Source organism: Mytilus californianus, unplaced genomic scaffold (assembly GCF_021869535.1).
Source record: "Mytilus californianus isolate M0D057914Y unplaced genomic scaffold, xbMytCali1.0.p SCAF_8, whole genome shotgun sequence".
NCBI classification, from domain to species: Eukaryota; Metazoa; Mollusca; class Bivalvia; order Mytilida; family Mytilidae; genus Mytilus; species Mytilus californianus.
Window position 1 is genome coordinate 7,589,013 of NW_026262734.1, and position 11,205 is coordinate 7,600,217.

Consider the following 11,205-nt stretch of genomic DNA (forward strand, 5'->3'; position numbering starts at 1 on the left):
TTTCATGCACACGTATAAAAATTGCGGTTTTTATCCAACGCAATCATAGGCTTGAACGTTGTTTTCAATTAAGACTTGTTTATATAATATACATAATATATATTTTTAATGTTTCTATTTCGACTTAGTACATCGTAACTGTTAAGACTATTCTCGTACCATCCTAAGACACCCCTGGGGCCGTGTCATCGAAAGTGTCATAAGATTTGTCTTAAGATATATCTTAAGACAAATTATAGGACTGTCTTATGATATATCTCAGACTGTATATCGAAGGTATCATAAGATAATCTTAACGAAGATGTCATATCGTAGTCCTAAGTGCTGTTTAGATTTTTTAGTTCAAAGGGGAATCTCGTGTAATCTTGGTATAAAAACTCAGGACATAAATTATCTATTTTGTATTGCTGTACCGTAACCCTACAGAATGAGTAAGAAAAGAAGTCCGAATTTAACAGACACAGACACATCACAGTGCATGATGGCGACAGCCATGTTTGTTTATATGCTAGGACATCATAAAATTATCCTAAAAGTTAAAATTGTCATGGATCTACAATCTGTCGATACCTGTATCTTGGCATTGCTCATAGTCATGTTTTTCTCTGACTGTTTATGACGTCTTTTTGTTGTTGGGATATACAAGTACCCTGCCACGTCCACTCTGTGTTTTTAAAAGAAGTTGTGGTATGATTGCCAATGAGACAACTCTCCACAAGAGACCAAATGACACAGAAATTAACAACTATAGGTCACCGTACGGCCTTCAACAATGAGCAAAGCCCATACCACATAGTCAGCTATAAAAGGCCCCGAAATGACAAATGTAAAACAATTCAAACGAAAAAACTAACGGCCTAATTTATGTACAAAAAAATGAACGAAAAACAAATATGTAACACATCAACAAACAACAACCACTGATTACAGGCTCCTGACTTTGGTCAGGCACATACATACAGAATGTGGCGGGGTAAAACATGTTAGCGGGATCCAAACCCTCCCCCTAACCTGGGACAGTGATGTAACAGTACAACATAAGAACACACTATAAAAATAAGTTGAAAAAGGCTTAACTTATCAGATGGATACAAACAGAAATACTATCCTAAGACAGCTTGTTAATGTAGTAGTCCTTAAGTTGGGATCAAAATTAGAACATATCCTAAGATAAGATCTTTTCGAAACACGGCTAAGAGCAAAATTCTCCTAAGATTATCTTAGGACATATCTTAGTCCTAAGACACCTTCGATGACACGGTCCCTGTCTATATATCCTAACTTTAGGACCAAGTTTATGATCTTATTTACGGAGACTTCTGTTAATCTGACTTAGGACTAAGACGTGTCCTAAGACCATCCTAAGACACGGTCTACTCCAGGGACAAATTCATTGACACGGTCCCAGGTAAATATATAGTATCAAAATAGTTTTATCTAAAAGAGACTTTAGATAGTAACTTTAACAGTTTTTTGATTGCATAATAAAACATATTCCTCCTAAATCAGTCATCGTAACATCAGTCAAAGCACTATACACCAGATACTTTCTTAATAATAAGAGACTTTTCACTCTAACTTTAAAACTCAGTGATAGAGATCATAAAACCTAAAATAAAGCACTGTAGTCTATACACTAGAGTAAAACCAAAACTACCGTTGTTCTGAATTAAGGCTTGTAAGCAATGGCTATGGATGTACTCATGTACACTGGATGACTTATATGTGTGGTCATTAAAAATTACGGACTTATCTCATTTATATAAAAATAAGAGGATGTGGTATGATTGCAAATGAGACAACTATATATCCACCCGCAAAGTTCAAATGAAGTGGATATACATGTGAGCACTATGTAGTTTCAAACCTACGTACGTGACCTACAGTTTTATATGAGTATGAAATTAATTAGTTACCTAGGGAAATACTCTTACAACAAAAATCTTATTCACGATGAAGCAATGAAATATCTAAATTTTTTCATATATGTTACCTGTAAAATGGTGCAAATGTGGTTTTTATTTTTTGGCGCAAATGAAATATAAACTAGTGGCGCGAAAGAAAGTTTGAATTTTGTAAAAATTGGCGCAAATGCAGTGCGCCCGATTCAATACGACTTTAATCTTGCTCGTGATAATATATTGAAATAAACTGCTTCGCTGAGCGCAGCTGGATACGCCCGCAGAGGTCCAACCCTGAACAGTTTTGGCAAAAATGGACACAATATTCAAGCTTGATACAGGTCTGAATTTGGATTGTAATTAAATATTTGATATATTATAGGTTTCTGAATAAATGTAGTCAGAGAACTTAAAATTGGTTACATGAAAGATTTCTTGCTGTTGTGCAATACACATTGCTGTAGCGTAATACGTAGTAAATCTGTTGTCAGACTATAAACAAATAAAATCTTATAACTCGGAAGCATAAAATAGAAAATTTATAAAAATCAAATGGAAGCTTACAAAAATAGATATAAACAATTTACCAAAGTTTCAATATGCTGAAAGCATTTTTGAGTTATTGTCCGAAAACTGGAAAATCCCCCTTTTTGTAATGAATAAAACCCCATAAATTGGAAACGTATAGTCTGAAATTTATAAAAATCAAAAGGGAGCTCATGTCGATAGAAATAAACAATTCACAAAAGTTTCTTGCAAATTGGTGAAATTTTTTTTGAGTTATTGTCCAAAAACTGGAAAATCCCCCCTTTTTAATGAATAAAACCCCAAAACTCGGAAACGATAAATTCGAAATTTATAAAAAAAAACGAAAGGGAGCTCACGTCAATAGATATGAACAATTCACAAAAGTTTCATGCAAATTAGTGAAATTGTTTTTGAGTTATTGTCCGAAAACTGGAAAATCCTCCCTTTTTTAATGAATAAACCCCAAAACTCGGAAATGATAAATGTGAAATTTATAGAAAACGAAAGGGAGCTCACGTCGACAGATATAAACAATTCACTAAAGTTTCATGTATATTGGTTAAAGCGTTTTTGAACTAATGTCCGACATGTTAACGACGGACGGACGGACAGACGGTCAACGGTACACCATAATACGTCCCGTAAACGGGCGTATAAAAAGTGAACTATAAATTGTTTTACTGCCTGTTTATTATTTTACAGATTTGAGTAGTTTGACGTTAGGATATTCGCTATTCATTTTTAAAGTAACAGGCTTTTTCGAAGACTGTTATATATTGATAGTATAAAAATAAAGAAATTAAAAAAGCAGAAAATAATGAAGGGTCCGTGTGCTTGTTTTTGAGATATAAACCATTGAAAATTTGGCGGGAAATAATTTTCTGTAGATTTTTCTTAAATTTAACCGGTACCTTTTTTCTTTCAAAAACAATGAAATATAGAAAGGAGTTTAAAAGATTTTCAAATATGACAATCTAAATTATATGTAATCAAAATTGTGGAAGGAAAGGTAGGGGTGAGTGGGTAATTTTTTTTAATAGCACTGCATGAATAAAACCTAAGGATTCCGAATGCTTGGTGCGACGTCAAGCGTTCGAATTTCATCAAAACGTCACTTTCTGCGGGACGTCATGCGTATTATTTTCCGTAATAAGAACGATATTTTCTATAATTCACAATTTGATTTTATGAATTAATGTGGCTTGAATTACGCAAAAGGCAGTTAATGTATAATAGCACTATGAGAAAAATAACAATATAAGAACCTCTCGATTTCCACATAAAAGTAAAATAAAAAAATATCCCACTTTGAGCAACTTATCCGTAATTTTAAGCATGGCTTGAAATATTAACTAGTCATTCTCGTGGGGATTTACTTTCCCCTTATTTGAACTAATCACAGCATCAGATTGAATTCAATCAATTTATGCCGAAGAATATATCTACATACATGTCAAAAAATTGAAATTAATTAAAGTTGTATATGAGACAATATATTTTCGCTGGAAGATTTATTTCAACAGAATATTCGTTTTATGCGGTTTATTCACGATTTCAGTTCTTACTATGTTCGATTGTTAATTTCAACCGAACACCCACGATAACAAGCAAGTCCGACTTGATTTATTTTCAATAGACTTTCTGCCAAGTAAAGTTTTAAAACTGCATTTCAGTCTGAAGATGAAATTAAATCTCTCCAAAAAAAGTTGAGAATATTACGCTGCATAAAACTTTGCAGTTTAACAGTGAAAAGAAGTTATTTGATAATATGAATTTACGGTAACATTTGATTTAAATATAATATACTTTCAACAAATATGATATTTCGAGAATAATGACCACCATATGACAATAATGATAGAACCAAGAGGGTTATATCCAGTGGGCAATAAACATGTTTCTTATCATCTGATTATAAGTACTATCATGGGGATGCTAATCTTAATGAAACAGTGTGTGTTATATCCTTCTGACTGACCCAAGACACAGTAATAACATGGAAGTATTATATTGAATACTTCTATGGTTATTCTTACACTACCTATAACCGAGTACGGCAGAAAGTGATTTTCCCCCGATTATAGTACTGATTTTCCTCGATTTTGTACTGATTTTTCATGATAAATTTTACACTATAGTTCTGTTATTTAATTTAAGTAGCTTGATCTAATCAATTGGTTAAAGATCATTTATTCTGTCTGGTCAGCAGTCATTAGTAAGTGATATCCTGAGGTGGGATTGCTTTGAAGTTACATCATGACCTTCCTTGTTCTTTGTTTTGATGCTGTTGCAGCTGATTTGAGTCAAACAAAATATGTTTTGGTCTGCTTTTAGAAAACTGGGAGTATAAATTAGATTTTTTTGCATGAAATTTTTTTCAAATATAATAATCTGAAAAATGCAAGTAGAAATTTGGACAAAATATGCATTTAAATGTCTTACGTCTTTAAAGTTGTAGAACTTCCGCGATACACTAATAATCGAGGATTATGCTGTGGCCAGTGGGGGATTATGTCATATCCATATAGGCGCGTGTTTTGTTATCACAACCAGTAAACGAGGTCATTCTGTTGCGTACTTTGGTCAAAGAAAGAGAAAGATGGAGTCCCCTAGAAATGAAAATAAGCTGAATGGAATTTCGTTTTCAAGGAAGAAGAGTCCGAAGCTTACTTATGCCGGAGAGTTCTGGTAAGATATACTTTTTAATCCATAGAAAATATGAAGAGAAAAAAAATCATTGATATTTAAAATATGATTTCTGAATATGAATATGAAAAACCGAGGTTTGCCCAAGTTCATTTAGAATACAAAAATGTTTGTCATATTTTTATGTTATGGTATATGTTAATGAATAAGAAATGGAGGTATACAGTTAATTCGGGATTGTTTTGTCTTGAGTAGCCAAACATTCCCATTTTTATTTAACATTTCTTTATTCATCTATGTGATCACTTCGGATTTTGAGATGTTGCAGAATTCTAAGTTACACACATATCATAATACTCATCAAGTTGTCAATACTGGCAAATATTATTCGATTGAAATTTTCATAGTTCTATTGACGAGATTTACTTTTAGTAGAGACCAAGTGTCGAGTTAAAAAAGTGAATATCGAGTTGTCAAAAGTGAGTATCGAGTAAAACAGTGAGTATCGAGTAAAAAAAAGTGAGTAATAACTCGATACTCACTTTTTGATGGGGAAATTTATTATAACTTTATTCCTTTGGCATGATTCATTTTATCAAGGATGTATATTAGTATTTTAGTTATATATCCTTGGTTATATTGACCATCAACATGAATAATGACTAACTTAGTTCTTAGGGATAGTAATATGATACTGATAGGACCACTTGAAAATTAAACATCTCAAACAAAAGAGTAGTCAGAATAGTTCGCAAGAAACACCCAATTTAATACTTGGGAACTATATTCCACGAACAAGGGGAATTAATTGTGGTCTGAAGCCTATTAGACACCAAAATGTTGGTATTTCTAATAAAACTTTACATTTACTTAGCATGATATCTTAGTAGCATAAGTGCCAAATTTTATTACTTTCTGACCGTTATTAAAACAGTTTGGAATGTTTTATATAATTGCATATGTCTGCGGAGAATGCTATTTGCAAAGTTTTAAGACCTCAGTCAATAGATATAAGAAGATTTGGTATGAGTGCCAATGAGACAACTCTCCATCCAAGTCACAATTTGTAAAAGTAAACCATTATCTAATTTAAACTAAATGAAAGTTATGGCTGCTGGATGTTATAAAGGAAATTGGGCAACATTTATATTTGTTAGGTTATTTATTTGCCTTGATCCAGTAGCCATAACTTTTATTTAGTTTAATTGTTAAAGCTTACTGCCACTTGTGTGCCAGTTTTGTGCAAACTTATATCCGTCTAGTGCTTAAATCAGAAGTGGTCAATATGATAAGTGTACAGATATAATAAGCATTATTGTGGGTAAATTAATACTGAAAAGTTTCTTTATTTCCACTGCCTATCCTTATTGGTTATGTATACATGTACTTCAAAACAACTTAAAAGTAAATTAAGACTTGACACTTTTCAATTTTAAGATATTTTGCTCTTTATATTTTTATACGTGGTTGTACGTTATAATCTCCCAGGGTCAACTCGTTTTTGGAAAACTTATTGAAAATGCACCATAAGGTACTCTCATTCACTCTGATAATGACCTATATACCCTTATTTTTGTATGCACTGTTCTAACTAATTTTTAAGCACTGTTTAAAACTGTGTATAATTTGTATTAAAACAGATGAATCACCAAAGAAAAGAAAAACTCAAAGTTCTAATAGTGGCCTGGGTGCAGTGTATTCGAATTATCAACAGTGCTCCTCAAATAAAGAAAATAAAAGAAAAAGGTGAGGTTATAAATTTGTCAAATTTCCTTTTTATAACATCAATTTATCACCGTTTACAATCAGGGGAATTACTTAAATGAGTGATATCTTAAATCACTGGTTCAGTAACATTTGAATGTTATGTAACTTTAGATATATACTAATGATCCAGAGACTAATCACGTTTGCTAAAATTATCAGAACCAACATCTGTGTTTAAAGGATGACCGGTCATGTCAGGTGATGACCTTGTACTGAATCTGGGATAATGACATGAAAATCACTTGTATAAATATATATCATAATTCTATTTTATTTCAAAGAATCATTTTAAAGAGGTTTCTTTTTTTCAATTTTACTCATAATAAGATATAATATAAACCTGTATGTTTAAAATTTTAGTAAAACTACAAAATACAAAATACAAAATTATTTTTTTATCAAGGCTTCAGATCCCACTTAAGTTGATATTTTTTGCTATTTATAAGTGATTATTTCAAAAATTCCCCTGACTGTTTAAACTTACTATTAAAAAAAAGCCCAGAAGATACAGTTTGAATATAGATATGTAAGACAAGTATCCAACAGAGACCAACTGAGGTTGATGTTAGAATCTTTATGTGTGTGTGAAGAACTTTCATATTCTTTTTAATAGGTTTCTAGTTTTTATAAAACTATTTTGAAAAAAAAATCAAGCCTGTAGTTCAGTAGTTGTCGTTGGTTCACAGCTGTCATATTTGTTTTTCGTAAATTGTTTTGTTATAAATTAGGCCGTTAGTTATGTCAATTGAATAGCTTTATATTTTCATGTCGGTCCTTTAATAGCCGACTATTACGGTACTATATAGCCATACAGTATGGGTTTTTCTCATTGTTGAAGGCCGTACAGTTACCTATAATTGCCTACATCCACTTCATTTGAACTTTGGTAAATAGCTGTCATATTTGCAATCATACCACATCTCCTTATTTTTTAAACAATCATAGACACACAAAAAGTAAAGAAATGCATGTTATGTTCTTCTTGTATATTTTATGATATTTTCATATAATTGAGGTCTGGAACAGGCACTGTCAGTAACTGCTAGTAGTCCTTTGTTAATTGCTGTATCATTGTCCTTTTGTTTAGTTTCTTCTGTTACCTATTCTAACATCGGACCTAGACTTCTTAAAAACTGAGTTTTTTAAACTTTATCATCAAATATGTATCAAGGGTTTCCAGCATTTAAATTAGATTTAAAAATACCTTTCCAGAGCTTCTGGTAAAGCGATCCTTATCGATATACCAGTTTGTGGTAAATCATTTCAAGTAGTACAGTTAGAAATTTATTGTGATCCAACAATTAATATACACTTACATTGACTATATTTTCCCCCGGTGCAACGCGTTGCGGGGGACATAGAAATATTGGCGTCCGTCCTTCCGTCCCATCTACTAAGCGCTGTCACGTGTACAATTCATGCCAGATTTTTATGAGACTTATTTCATAGTTTTAAATTAGCAATTTCTTGAACGAATTTAAAAAGCCGTGCCTTTCATTTCTTTTTAAAGAGTTATGCCCCTTAGAAATATTAATTATGGTGAAAATTGCCAAATGAATGCTCTAATGTGAACAATTCTTGCCAGAGTTTTGAAAATTTATACTATAGGTAAATATTAGCAATGTTTTGGACGAGTTCGAAAATCAGTGCCAATCAATTGCCCTTGGAAATATAAATCATATGGAAAATTGCATTGTTAGCGCTCTCATTTGTTCAATTCTTGCCAGAATTTTATGAAACTTTTATCAAAGGTTTATACCAGCAATATGTTTAAGATATCAAGTATGAATATTACATGTATTAGGTCAATATTCTTTAAAAATAAACGTCTTTTGAAATGGCACATGTGACCTCTTGAAAGAAGTAGGATCAAGAAGTCCTATATTTGGTCCTTATGTCAAATTTTTCAATATTCAATCAAAGACTTATATTCATATCTTAAAAAGGCAAATTTGAAAAGACTACATATTTTTTTTCTCGAAATTTTAGTTTAAAAAAATGAATATTTAATACATGCATTGTAGCCAGATTGCTTGTATTTATGCATTTATAGGCCTTTTTATCTGAATAATATTGGTCACATACTAAGAGTAATAAAAACTTATCAAATTATATATATGGTTCAAATTCACACTATTACAAAACATATGGTTGTCCATTCATGCTGCCAATACCTTTGTAAACACCCTGTTGAAATTAGTCAAAAATTGTTTATTCAAAATTATGGTTTTTCTTCATAAGAGTGTATAACTTTGATGGATTGTGATGACACTGACCGAAAAATAGTAGTTTTTAATTTGGCATTTCCTCAATTTAAAAGGAAAATTAAGAATTTAAGTAAAATATTCTGCCAAAATATAAGTCCCTTATCTTGTACCATGTCCTTTGTCTGATGCTATTCAACAAATCCGGCTAACTGTTGAACATATAGCAATAGTTAAAATCATCAACTGTTTCTGGTATTTGATGTAATTAAACTAAACTTTAAAATTAAAAAAAATATATGCTTTTATGAAATAAGGTGTTTTTACAAGTAACGTAATTAAAAAAAAAATGAAGCAACATGTACCGTTACTCTGAATAGAAATGCATTTACAAAGAATGGTATTATCCTCACTATCTAAATCATCTTTTTTTTCGGAAATAGATCATTAGAATAATGTGTTTTCTTTTTTAGATTTTACTTTCTATGAGTACCCACAGCATCTTCAAGCAGAACAATGGATATTGATCAGACCAGACAGTCTGGAGAATTTACCATGGATAGAAGTAACAAAAGTGACAGCAACACATTCGATTGGTTTAATGGATATTTTGGACAGGAGTAGCAGACTGGTACATTGATTCCAAAATCTTGAACAAACAACAACTGAACACATTCTTGTCTCTTTTAAGTGGGATAATGTTAATCTTTACAAAATGCCAGCACAATTGAAATTAATATGGGATAGTTGAAAGAAGAAATTTCAAAATGATACATATTATCACATTGTGAATTTAGACAATCTCTATTTTTGTGAAACAGTTTTTTTTAAACTTTAAATACTGTGATGATCTACAAAACATTATTAAAAGATGAACATGTAAGTCTCAAGTGTGATCCAGTTTTTAACCGCTTTTCGCTTGAAAAAAAATCAAGCTTTTTTAAATTTATGAAGTGACAACAATTGTTTTTACTGGATTTACATTGAATAAATAATATTATCCAGACATTAAAATAAAAATGTTGAAATTGATTTCACTTCATTTTATTTTCATTTTTTTGCAATGTTTTTATCAATTTTTTTTAACCTTTCTAAGTGAGAAAGTCAGACTTCTTGATGCTTCTAGTTGTTACACACTACATTTAAAACATTGTCACATTTCATATGGTATATTCTGGCTTTCATTGTATTTTGTGTTTTTTGTATTTTGGTGAAATTGCAAATTGTGTTCTTACCAATGAAACTTAACAGTTAATTGTGCTTGATTTTTTTTCTTAAACAATGAAAAACCCTTTTAATTAAAAATTAATATGTTAAGGTAAAGTTCATCCAAAAGGTTGCTTTTATTCATTTTCATAAAATTATAAATAATTAAAAAAAAATTTGGAAAGTTTGGAACTATTTGATTTGATTACCAAATCAAATCAAATCAAATATTTTATTGTCTTATAAACTTTACAGTTTGTGACCAACATGTATTAACACAATAAACATATATACATACATATAAAAAAAAAAAAACACAATAAAAACAGCATCAAAATTTATAAAAACAAACAAGTTGTTAAGAGTCCCCTGCCCTCAGTTCTAATGACTTTTTCAAGAAGGATCCTAACTTATTTGTTTGTAAAGGCGTTGATGGATTTAGTAAATAATGAATTTTTTCTTCTTCATTTAAATTATTAAAGTTATTATTTTCAGTACATATGTGTTCAAAAAAGGCATTTCTTAGTGTTTTATTATAATCACAATAGAGTAAAAAATGTTTCTCATCCTCTAGTATTTTACATTTATGACAAAGTCGTTCCTCTCTTGGGATTTTAAAATATCTCCCCTTTTCAATTAAGAGGGAGTGATCACTTAGTCTAAATTTAGTGATCAATCTCCTTATCTGAAAATTAGATATATTTAGATAAGATTCTAGTTTGCAATCCTTTTTAAGTTTTTTATATAGATAAAATTTACTTTTATCATCAATGTTTTCAAATTTAGTTTCAATTAAATCTTCATATCTATTTTTCATTTTTAACTTTATATCGTTTTTTATTTTATTTACATCTTTTATGTCCTTACAATTAGAAAAAATATTAAGGTCAATATTAGTCTCTTCAACAATATTCTTTGCATATGTATACCATGAATAAGTTCCAGACAAATCT

General features: G+C 30.7%; 1 long non-coding RNA gene across 1 annotated transcript; it reads left to right on the top strand.

Moving 5' to 3' along the window:
* Positions 1-4,816: 4,816 nt before the first annotated feature.
* Positions 4,817-10,078, top strand: LOC127711372 (uncharacterized). The gene is made up of 3 exons (XR_007986660.1): positions 4,817-5,117; positions 6,716-6,821; positions 9,520-10,078. It is a non-coding gene; the product is annotated as an uncharacterized LOC127711372 (long non-coding RNA).
* Positions 10,079-11,205: the final 1,127 nt, after the last annotated feature.